A 12,919-nucleotide genomic window follows, 5' to 3' on the forward strand; every position below is an offset into this window, starting at 1 on the left:
TTTGAGAAGTTTTAAAAAGTAATGATTAATATTTTGATAACGCATTATGACTGTATTAAATCAACCAATTAATATTATTTTACAATTCTTGTTTCAGAAGAGGGGGAAATGTTTGTTTTGTAATCTGCGAAAATTTTGGAACTTTGTAGCAAATACGTTTTTAGACGATGAGATTTTAAAATCATGGATGAAAAAAATTCGGAAAAAGTCTTGTGATTTTCAAAAATTCGCCAATAAATCAGAAATTACAATAAAACTTTCGTACAAATTTCTTTCAGAAGACTTTTTGTGCTCTGTCCGATCCGGAAACGATAATAGTGTGAGATTTTTAATTTGTTCGTTAAATGAAGATATGTGAGGAAAAATCGTTTCAGCAGCATATTTAAAATAATCTAAACCAAAGTTTTGTAAAAAATCACTTCGTTATATTGCTATCTGCAAACAGTGTGTACAAAATTTGAACTCGATAGCTTATTAGAAAGTAGTTCAAAAATGCATGACGAACCTTTGAGCATAGCGACAAACACCATGAAGGAACTAAATAAAAGCTTATAATAATAAAAACGATGAAACCTAATCCATCACATCGATCTGTAGCTGCCATCAGAACTTAAAAATAAAATCTACATACAGTAAAAGCAGTTCTGCCTGGATGGCCGGCCTTGCTTGGGACATCCCAGACCTCTGCCGAAGGTCTGATCTTTTATCTCTTTAATTAGACGACAGGAATGAATAAATAGAGAAAAAACTCGCGTCATCAGTTACGCAGGCATTAAAAGGAGGGACATTTATTAGGCGGTGTTTAACGGTAATAGGAAGCGAAAAAATATAGGTTGTCAAGATTTGTCCTGTCGTAAAGGAGCTCATGTTTAATGCAGAGTAGCTTGGCTTAGAGGTGTTAAGAGAAAAAAAATATATACCAGGCGATTTAAAGAAGTCTTTTGTCAGCGCGGCAGTGTTGCGACGCGATTTTAATGATGTACTCAGATGTGTAACGAGCTGAAAAAAGAAACGAAGAGATATATTTCATCGATTGCTTCAAAGCTTACTGCGTCTTTTTTCAGCTTTCAAGGGATTACTCCATACATTTGCTAGCCTACGAATGGTAAAGCGTAAGGATTAACTTCCCAAAGCACCATCGTATCCAGAAGAAGGATTAATAAAAGATGGAGCATCCATGGAATGAAAAATGTCTCTGTTGTTAAAAAAATACTTTGGAAGAATTTCTAGCTTATAGAAGCGTAGAAAGAGTTAAGATGCGTCAAAGTAAAATTTTAAAAAATCCACGAATTTTATAAAGTCGAAACGGGTTTGTGCTATTCTTATTTCATTTATATTTTGTATGTGTGTTTTTTCCTTTAGGGGCATCCAAACAAATGTTAAACCTTTCATATTCGCAGCAAAGTATTCTGTCGTAAGAAATTTCTGTTGTAAACACATATTTCAAAATATGATTGTTACTCCACATTATCTTTTGATAATGGAATGACGAACTACGAAAGGAAAATAAATTATTTTTAAATTAAAGGTTTGAAATAGTTTTCATAAAATGCTGATATATTTATGCTTTACTAATATGGGGTTTAGCGTGTGATGAAAATGTTCATTTTATAGTACTTAGATTTTTGCTATAAACATGTGTTTTAGATACATGATCTCTATAAATGTTTAAAATTATTTTATGTGATTAAACCGTGACTTATAGCTGCTTAATTGTACTAATGCGTGGTATTTTTAAGTGATAAATTAATATGTTAATTTTGCATTAACATGTTATTTTACTATATTAAGTCCGTTCTGTATTTCTCTTTCTTCCATCAGCCTCACCAAGAATATAATGTTGAGTCATTAGGTTATTTTGATGCAGTAGAAGTGAAAAATGTGCAATGACCTCTCCAGGACTCGAACCTGGACCTCTCGATTACGTGCTACCACGAAGGCATGCTGAAAGAAGGGAGAAAATATCTTATAGTAAATCAGGTAAGATTTAAATAAACAGCGAAGATGTAAACTGAGTGCGAGAATTGGATGAACAATGCATCAGAATAATTGTTTCTGTTTTCTGTCATTTGACAGTGTTTATGTTTGGAGAAAGAACATGATTATAGTAGCATGACTGATAAGTATATTATTATCATCATACATTTTTGAGCTGTATATATTCCAATAACCCGCAAGAAATGGTAATTTAGTTAGGTAACTTTTCAATTCTGATTAGTTCGCTGTAAATAAACTTTTAGTTTGTTTTTGCAGCTTTTTCTATTATTTACTCTTCTAGGCTTCAAACTGAAGTGCGAGAAATTAAGTTTTCAGTAACATAGGAAAATTAAACGAGCAGAGAAACTATCAGATATTGAAATGGTTGATAATATTTACATTTCATTTATTTTATGAGTATTACTTAATTCAAAAATAATTTCTAAGCTAAAAACATAACTTCAGAAAATTCATTTAATAAAATCTTGCCTTGCGCATTAAGAATTTTTTTTCTTAAAAAATAACAGAATCGAATTTACCTGAGAATCCTTAACGAGAAAATTTTCAGCTTAAATTTTCTGTTTTTCATATGTTGTGAACGAAAGTAGATTTATATTTTTTCTGAAGTCAAACATTCTCAGTAAAAGAATTTCATTCTAGAAAGTTTCCGGAAGAACGTGTTACCTTCTTCTTGGTTGTAATTCTACTCACGTACGCAGAAGTTTCTCCACCCTGTAAAATGGATTGCTGTTCTGGCACTTAGTAACTAATAGCTTAGGTTATTGCTTCCGAATCCTATTTATTGCCAATCAGAAGAAAGAGGAAAACTTTCTTTGATGTCTAGTCCCTGATGTGAAAGAATGTAGAAAATTAGGTCTCAAAATCATATCCTAATGATCCATGAGTATTTTTCTGTAAATTAATAAAAACATATTTTTATTGTTGCATCAATCATTTAGATGTTTTTTGGGAGAGGGAGATCCTCGAAAACATTATAATTTCTCCATGTTAAATGCATCTAGGTAAAGTCAGTAGATTCAATAATAAAACCTTAATTGAATATTTTTTTTTTTTTTTTTAGATTTTGTGAAGTACTTCATTTATTTCAATTATTGAGTGAAACTGATTTACAGCAAAAAATCTTTGCATTAATTTTTAGCATATTACTAGGTCTGTTAAATGCCGTAAAGAAACATCACAGTGATATTGCTCGCTACAGAAAAAAGGTTTGATTTGTTTCAATAATTTTCCTTGGAATGTCTTTTGCGGAAGAAATTTTTAGGGATATTGTCTCGTATTACCGGTGCACATCAATAAATCATAACAACGCTCAGGAAACCAGTCTGTTCATAGTGTTTGATCCTGGATCGAACTTTCAGTATCCAGCGGTATTATATATTCGGTCAGTTCTGGCCCGCTCAAAGAAAATGAAGAAAACTTTATCTCTCTATATTTGCAAAGCTTAAAACTGAGTAATTATCGTGGTTATGCAGAAATTTAGGTAAAATTAAAGAAATCAACGTATTCGTCCTCTAAACGTAGCAAGCTCCTATAACAACTAAAGATTATTTCTTCGTTTGATCTAAACCTGCAAAAACGACCAACTTTTTATAGGCAAAAAATACAGCAAAAAGTTAAAACCCATTTGCTTAATCACGAAATGAATTCCAGGGTTCAGCAGCCACATGATAACCAAATAAAAAACTTCCTGAAGCTAATCTTGTATTTGCTAAAAGAATTTGAGAACGCCAAATGAAAAATTAACGGCTAGTTTTGAAGCAACAGGAAGCCTCACAGAATTCGCTGAGTTAAAAGACTAATTTCTTTCTGTTCTCATAGTCAGTCAAAGTTTATCATTTAGGATTTTGAAAAGACTTATTGCTTTCTAGCAAATACCACTGAGGATAATACTTTAGACCAGCGATTATCAACAGGTGGTGGGCAAGAAATAAATAGAGAGAAATAATAAAAGGATAATATTATCTCATTAATTCTTTTAGAATTGATCGATTTATTAGCTTGTCACTACTCATATTACTCTGTTTTCAATTACAATAATTCTTGTTGCTTTATTCCTTACTTTACTACTCGATTCGAGAATATCGTCGTTTGTTTTTAAAATACTCGTAATATATTGTGCATTTAAATATTTACACAAAATGATAAAACAAGCCTAAATTTTCAAAATGGATAAATGGCAAGGATTGACTAAACGGAAAAATGATGATTCGTAGGTGATTCGTGTTTCCAAAACAATCTATTAGCTCTAAAAATAATGAAAAGAAAAGAAAAAATGTTTATAGAACATATAAGGAAAGTATTTATCATTTGGATTTACTTGGAATGGAGGTGAAATGGATCGTCAACCTTGATGTGTTATTTGCGGTGAAATATTATCCAATCAAATTATGAAACCACCGTTTCTTGAACGACATCTTGAACCTAAGCAAGCAAGTTTGAAGAATAAATATGAAGAATATTTTAAGAGGAAATTATCGGAGTTCAGAAATAGTGAACATGTAATGAAAGGTGTTTGTTACTTCAAGTGAAAAATGCTTTGGAATCTAGTAAGCCTAAAAATTTCCAGGACTGGGCAGGCTGACACTATTGAGAAAGCCTTATATTACAAGCAGTTAAAGATATCATTTTATCATTATTCAACAAAAGAGCGGCTAATGAACGTAATAATGTTATTAAATGATACAGTAAGTCGATGAATAAATGAAATTGGTAGATTTTTTCATAAAAGAGACGCATATTCAAAAATAAAACACATTGAGTTTTTCGCATTGGATGAACGTACTGATATAACAAACTTTATTCAAAACTTAGTTTACAATCGTTTCGAAGAAGATAAACGAACAGCCGAAATTCAAAATTTGAATTTCAAAAATGTTTATTTAGTAAATTACGGCTGACGCGTTTTGCATATTTAGCTGATATTTTGGAAAGGTAAATGAATTAAATTTAGGATTACAAGGACAAAGTGTTATTTGTTTACCATCAGAGATAAAATAAAAGCAATGATAAAAAATCTCCAGCTTTTAATCAAAGAAATGGCTAATAGTATTTTAAAAGTTAGAAAGTTTTCTAACTCAAACAAATTTCAAAATAAAAGAAGAATTAGCATTTGACATTAAAAATTATTGTTTTTTATTGATAAGTAATTTCGACATGTATTTTTTCGAGGATTATGAAAAGGAAATTTGGATTAGAAATTCATTTTGTTCAAATGTACCTGAAATTTTATCTCGTGAAGAAAAAGAACAATTGATAGAAATTTCCTGTGTGATTTAACTGAAGATTTCAAAAATTACAAACTTGTTAACTTTTAGGTGAACCGAAAAAAGCATTTAAAGGCATTTCAAATAAAGCTATTAATTGTTTAGGCCCTTTTTGCGCAACTTATTTGTGTGAACAAGGATTTTCTTCCATATTATATTTGAAAAATAAACAGAGAACAAAATTTAAAGTCGATCCTAATTTACGGTTAAGACTAAGTGAAACAAGCCCAGACATAAATATACAGATCTCTCTTAAATATAGGCCCAAATTTCGCACTAAATTTTAGAATTCAAGTATTATAACTTAAATTTTGATAATTAAAATAGTAAGCAAATTTTTATGAGTGCATATTTAATAAAAATAGCCAATAGGTTGTGCAAATGGCAAGATATATATATTTTAATATTTGCATTCAGAAACTGAAAAATAGTCATTGTAAAATATAGTGGTGGCACTAAAGTTTCTTAATTTTCGTTTAGATGGTACGCTTTAGTCAAAAGTTTGAGAACCAGTTTAGTTTTCTTTTATTTGAAATTCCTCCTTTCAGAAAAATTCTTCTTTCTCGGCTTACTATCGCGATGTACATTGCGGAAAAAAAAAGGGGGGGGCAGTTTGATCTCCCTTTCTACTGGGCCAATTGATGAAATTCAAATTGTGTCTCTCATGTCTCGAAAGCACGACTTAGGATAAATATCACATTTTTATATAGCATTGTTATAATATAAGCATTTTGACACAAAATCACACTTTTTCTGAAATGACATACCAATTGCTTTTCCATATTTCGATTCTACGACTCAAATTATACCTAAATATTAAATTTTGTAAAACTTGGGGGCGACATTTACGGAGAAATTCAAAAATTTATTTTGGCGTATTTTTTTTCAAGTTGCGCCAAGAATAATTTCACTTGGCGAAATTCTTAATATATGGCAACCTATTTTCATTTCCCTTCCATTGTGCAGGATGGAAAAATGTCACCTCGTTCTTATCTTTTTACTATGTGCATGAGCGAAATATAAGTCACATCGTTCCTGCTTTCAAATAATTTTAACAAAGTGCCTAAACCACATTTGATGTTATTATCGCTTTCAACAAATATGCCAAATTTCAAAACCCGCCAATATATAAATTCACGTATATCTTCGGAAATTTTGAATAAAAAACTCTAATTTTTTGCAGGTATGCTTAGAAATACATCTACTTTAAGATGATGGTAATATTTTATAGATTATAATTCAAAATGTTTGTTGAAAAATATTAAAAAGTATTAAAAAAATTAAAAAAATAAATCATAAAAAATGGGAGAATTTTATTTGGAATGTCTAAATTTGGAAGTGTGAGAGGAAGAATTAAATAAATTTAATAAAAAAAAAGAGATTAATAAATATATACCAAATTCAATTAATGCTGAAAAGCTAAAATTTTGAGAGCTAATTTTTTTAAAACTACTCATGCAATTTTTACAAAACTTGTCATTTTGGCATAATTTGAGTCGTAGAAACGAAATATGGAAAAAAACTCTAATGTGTACATCACATGACTTCCTTGCAGAAAATATTAAATTATATGCATTTTTCCCTGCATTTCATTTAAACTCATTGAATTGAATTAAACCTACTTCGTCGATAGCGCATAAATCACACTAGAATAAATGCACTCTTTAAATTTCACTATAATTATTTACCATAGTGACACTTTTGCGCTAGGTTCACTTAATAGCATTACATCTCATTCATTTTATAACTCAGAGTGCACAAAAAGTATACCATCTGAAGAATTACCACAAGTTCTATCCAAATACCAAAACAAATCTAAAACGATGTACAAAAGAAATTAAACAAATAAAAAAGAAAGTTTTTTTGCAGACGATTTAGCGTCGCTTACCTAATGCGAATGCGCTACTTATTAATTCAGTCTCACTTCGCGGCAAGGCAAATATACATAAAAATTCAAAATATTTTCATTAAAATTTGAAAGATATAAAAAAACACCAAGTACAGTTAAAACAATTAAAGAAAACAATTTTTACAGTTAAAATTACATTTTCTACGCAGAAACAAGCTAATAACTTAAATGATAATTCCAGAATGAATTAAGCATAATTTAATTCGCAATAATAAAAGAAAGCGTTACTTTGTTGTTGCGAAGTTTAGTTTCTCTAGATTTGCAAAAAATCCACTATTCTGCTAAGTTTCAAATGTAAATAAACATGGCTGGCATGGTAGTTGAAAATTAGGCTTAACCGCACTTAAAAAAGTTTTAAATTGTTGATAATTCCGCAATTATTGCACGCAGGTTAACTAAAGGGAAAAAAAATCTTAACCAGAACAACATAATTCAATCATTGTTTAAAGCAAAAAATGCACAATTTAAAAACACATAAGAATAAAGAAAATGATCTCACTGAGGCGAGTAACAGAGTATATATATATATATAACTTTTAGTTACTTTATTTTAAATTTATATATACTGGTGCGGCCGATATTGCAACCAAAATGGGAGGTGCATATCATTTTTAAAGCTAAAAAATGCATATTTTTCCAACATGTTATAGCAATCTTATATACACAATTGGGACGTTCTGAGGCAATTGTGTATTGCACGGAAAAATTTCTTCAGAATTCATTTTAAATCAGCTTTATAATTTTTTGGGGAAAAAGAGTCATTTATTCTATTATCATTACGAACAGATGTCACGTGAAAACATCGTTAAATTGCATTCGATAGCGGTCAAAATGGATATTTTCATTGAAATATGATACTCGAAATTTTTCGCGATTATAATACTTACTTTTTCCTTCGTACAAGGAAGTAAAACTTAGACTTAGCCGCACTTAAGCAACTTTCAAATTGTTAATAATGCTACAACTGTTGCATGCAGGTTAACTAAAGGCATAAAAACCTTAAACGGAAGATTAAGAGCAACATAATTCAATCATTTTTAAAGCAAAAAATGTACAATTTACCGTCATATAAAAAACAGAGCTCAAGGAGCCGAGTAACAGAGTGGGTATATGTATATATATATATTTATTTACTTTTGGTGCTGTCGATTGCCACCAAAAAGGGAGGTGCACAACTACATACTATAGCTGTCTTATATACAAAATTTCAACCTTCTGAGACTACCCGATTTTGAGTTATGCGAGATACATACATACATACGCACTTAGTGCGTACGTACGCACAGACGCCACAAAAAAATCTCTTTTGAATCCATTTTAAGTCAGTTTCATAATTTTTTGGGGAAAAAGAGTCCTTTATTCCGTCTATACGTCCAGATATCTCGCAAAAATTGCATTCGATAGCGGTCAAAAGGGATATTTTCGTTGAAATATGGTATCTGGAATTTTTCGTAATTAGAGTATTTCCTTTACTTCGTACAAGGAAGTAAAAATTGGCATGTCATTTCAGAAAAAGTCCGATTTTGTGTCAAAATACCTATATTAGAAAAATGCTATATATAAATGTAATACATATCCTAAGTCACGTGTTCGAGATATGAAAAGCGCAATAGCCTATTTGTCTACTAAAAACGAGAGATATAGAGTTGTCCCTTTTTTATTACTTATTTATTTATTTTGCACAGTGTACCTCAAAAACAATCATTCATCTCAAACGCAACTGGGCATAGTTAGAGTGACTTAATTCAAGCATTTAAAATTAACGTGAGTAACAGAATGACGGATCACAATGCAATATATTATTCATTAATTACTGGAAACAGGCATTTTGTAGACTTCAAATTTCTTACAAATTATTTTGTGGAGGTTCTAGGAGCCATAGATGGACTTTTAAAATCTTCGCTTGTAAAGATTCGAAAATGAGTTCCACTGAAGCTTCCAGAAGGCTTGACAAGGCATATGAATAGGATTTCGAGAGCCAGGATCAGTTTGGAGTGTTTTTAGACTACAGTCCAAAGATAATTAGTTGAATTGTATTTTATAGTGTACTCTGTCAGTGATGTCGGTAATTTAAAACATTTGTCGGGTGTTTAGGAAAATTTGAATTCCTGCGTTATCTTTGAGTCATTTACAGCTTCGTATTATTATTATTTACAATAAATTGTCAATTTCTTTCTCTTCGTCTGGTATGATTATCTCAAGATAGATCCACCAACATGTAGTTCGCAACATTATGTAGTCTTACTTACTACCAAGGTTATCAATAACCTGGCAAAACACTTTGGAAACTCATAAAAAATAAACCGACCATACCAAATTTTATTAAACTGGAAAAGACGTAAATTCAGTCAGTATTATTTAAATGCTTCTCAAACGATTAATGGACCACTTTCTCTGGTACAGCATACATCTATGTTTGCTTCGACCTTTATGGATTTAATGGGAAATTGTTTGATGCCACAGTTGAATAGTAAGGACTGCCATTATCATCATTTGAAAGAGCCTCTCAGTCTTAATTTTCCGCAAAGATAGAGACCATTTGCATTAGTATCTCAATCACAATTTGCCACAAGAACGAGGAAATGACGCGTTTATGAGGTATCCTGCTCAGTCTTCGGCTTTAATCTGGCATGAGTTTTTTAGGGGTGCTTTGTCCATGATATTATTTTGATTCCATTACTACTAATGTATAAAATCTCCGCCAATGTATCATCGATGCTATGGCTCTGCTCCATAGCGATGTACTGGCACTTTGTGCAACAAAATGGTTTATTGTGCAACTGCCCAACTCTATTCTGGCGAACTCCATTGTTCAGCTACTGCACTCAGTGCTCCATACTATATTAATTGCCTGACTTCTAACTGTCCATAGACATAGGTATGCCATACATATGTACGTGCATTCTACTAGGGATGCCAGCTCACATTGGTGGAAACAATATGTTCCAAGCTCTAAGTAAAATAAATTTAATGAACTTGCTCCTAATTCAATTAAATAAAATGTACCATCCATTGAGCAGTTTATTTACGGTTATGTACTTGTATTTATAAATGTTACATAACGCTGCACATAAAAACGTCTAAAATAACAAATAATAAACAAACATACTCAGGAACGTTGGAAAGATAATAATTAGAAAACGTATTTATTATTAAAACATTTTTCCTATCAAGAAAAAACATTTGCACACGAAAAATTAATTGAAATAACGGAAGCTGCAATTATACGATTTACAAAGCGAAGAAAAAGTAAATGAAAATTTAGTGCTTTTAGAAAAAATGGTATATTAATTAGCAATTAGACTTAAAATGGTGCAAGGACATTATGCATTTGATTACGCTTTCTGGATTTTAAAATACAGCAAATACCACTAATTCCATCAGTCAGTTCCTTTTGTGAATTTTAACACTGTTCGACATCGAGAATATGGTTTGATAATAAAATTGAGAAAGGTAAATTGTGAATAAAGTCATCTGTATAAATTTTTAAAAGCATATAATGTTAATAAAGAGTGTCAACAAATGTGTTGTGTAGTAACATTTCTGAATTAATTGACAAAAGATTTATCATAATTGTAATTACTTGGAAACTAGAATTATTCTAGTGTAATTTTGTTTCTTTATTATTTGATTTAATACGGGGTTTTATTTCACTTAATTCTTATCTGAAAACTAGTCCTTTAATGTTACTTTTGTTTGTTAAATTTTAATTGGAAAATTGTGAAAATAAGGAAGTAATTCTTGCATGTAAAGCAAATCAGGAGAGCTGGCAAATTTTTACTGTGTCATTTATGGATTCCGGAAAGCAGCAGATTTGTTCAAGAATATTCGCTTTTGTCTTAGCTTGCTCCAGGGACTTGAGTACGTGTTTCCTTTATAAGGATCAAGGTTTAATGTTAGGTTAAGCGAAAAGGTCAAGGAGTTTACAATTGGCAGTGTCCACTTTTGCTTTCGGGAATACTGGCCGCGCTTGCGCAAAGGGTTGTTTTTTTTTTTGACTAATTTGGCGGAAACGTTGTATTTAGTCGTTTTTTGGGGGGAGAGGTACGCAAAACTTGAGATTTTTGGTATCCTGTTGGTTTTTGCTTGCTCCCAGCCAAGAGAGGTTCTTTCAATATGACCTCTGAGCGTGGGATGTTCGAAGAATTTGAGATTTAAGAAGGCAGTACACTTTGCAGAGTTGTAATGGACCGTACGCTGTATTATAAGGTTTTTCCTTGTTTTGGAGAACCTCTACTTTTAGCTAGAATCGCTTTCTTTTACTGAGCAATGAACTAAGTTGAGAAATAATTTTGTCCATACTTAGACAAAGTTAGATAACGAGCTCGACGTTCAACTCTCGAGTTGAATCAACCGGCTCAACCGGAGTAAAGAGTAGTCGCTACTTGCTAGTCTAAGATTCTTGTTTGTCGTGATGGACGTGAATTATGGTAGTCTTCCATGGATCAATTCAGCTTCGCCGATTAGACAACGTGCAAGCCGTATTAGACAACATGCAAGTCAGTATGGTTAAATTAAGGTTGGAGAATTTTAATTTACTATGTGTATGGACATTCAACCGACGCAAACCCGGCATACTAATCTCAATGCAAACAACCACATACTCGGTTTAGATAAGGCTATGATTAAAGTGAATTCAACAAGTTATTTTTCTTTTTAACAAAGGTGCCTCTCAAGGTTGAAAATATCATGTTTGGTACAGAGAAATTTAAAAATACATTAGTTAGAGTTTACATTAGTTGAAAACTTGGAAATATTTATTGGTCACTAAATAACGAAAAATGGTGCCTGAACTTAACTCAGGAGCTGGTTGACTTTGTATTTAATAACAAAGATTATCATCACAAAGATATTTACTTTATTATACATTTATTAATCATTTTGTTGTAGAGAAACGATCTGGCTCCAAAACATTTCAAATTCTCAATCACAAAGCTGTAAGATTTATTACAGCAAGTGCACAAAAGAAAAGAATACTCAATTCAAATTACGTATGTCGAGAGTATAACGCGCTAGCAGCGCCTCCTGTCGGTAACTCTTAATCACTACTGAACATACTCCCGACCTTGAAACCTTACGGGTTTCAAAATATTACAATTAGTATACACTGTTTTAAAACACAATATAATAACAACAATTGTAAGCAATAGCAATACAATGGTTAAATTTTTAAAATACACATTAAATCATAGATGCAATATAAACACTGGAAAGAAACACATTACAATATACAATACATAAATCTAATTACAATTCACAGGAAGAACACAAATGTCTCTCACATTTCTTTTTAACATTTTACCACCCGGTAATACTATGTTAATCACTCGAACTTTTTTATCTTTTCCAAAAATTATTTCTGCAATTCTACCTGTTAACCATTTTGTACTGGGCATATGCTCATCCTTGACTAACACAAGTGAACCCACCTTAACATTATCTTTAGCAAACATCCATTTACTACGTTGTTGAAGGTTATTTAAATAGTCTCTCTTCCATAACTTCCAAATTTGTTGACTATATTTCGTTATTTTTTGCCACTTTGAGAGCCTATTTTCTGGTATCTCAACAAGTTGGGGTTCAGTTATTGAAGTTAAAGGCCTCCCTATGAGAAAATGTCCGGGGGACAAGGTTTCAAAATTGTCAAACTCGGATGATAAGGGAGTAAGAGGTCTGGAATTTAATACGCTTTCAATGTCTAGAATTACAGTGAGAAATTCTTCAAGAAACAGATGAGCATTGCCAATAA

The 12,919-nt window shown here is 31.4% G+C and overlaps 1 long non-coding RNA gene across 1 annotated transcript in view; it reads left to right on the forward strand.

Annotated features, from left to right (window-relative positions):
• The first annotated feature begins 743 nt into the window (after nucleotides 1-743).
• LOC118188915 (uncharacterized) overlaps nucleotides 744-12,919 on the forward strand; it is a 28,780-nt gene continuing 16,604 nt past the window's right edge. Inside the window, exons 1-2 of the long non-coding RNA XR_015041469.1 lie at nucleotides 744-1,309; nucleotides 1,822-1,980. This is a non-coding gene — a long non-coding RNA (uncharacterized LOC118188915). The remainder of the gene's footprint in view (nucleotides 1,310-1,821; nucleotides 1,981-12,919) is intronic.

Source organism: Stegodyphus dumicola, chromosome 6 (assembly GCF_044657685.1).
Source record: "Stegodyphus dumicola isolate Sdum_Otavi_A_Nest chromosome 6, ASM4465768v1".
Lineage (NCBI taxonomy): Eukaryota > Metazoa > Arthropoda > Arachnida > Araneae > Eresidae > Stegodyphus > Stegodyphus dumicola.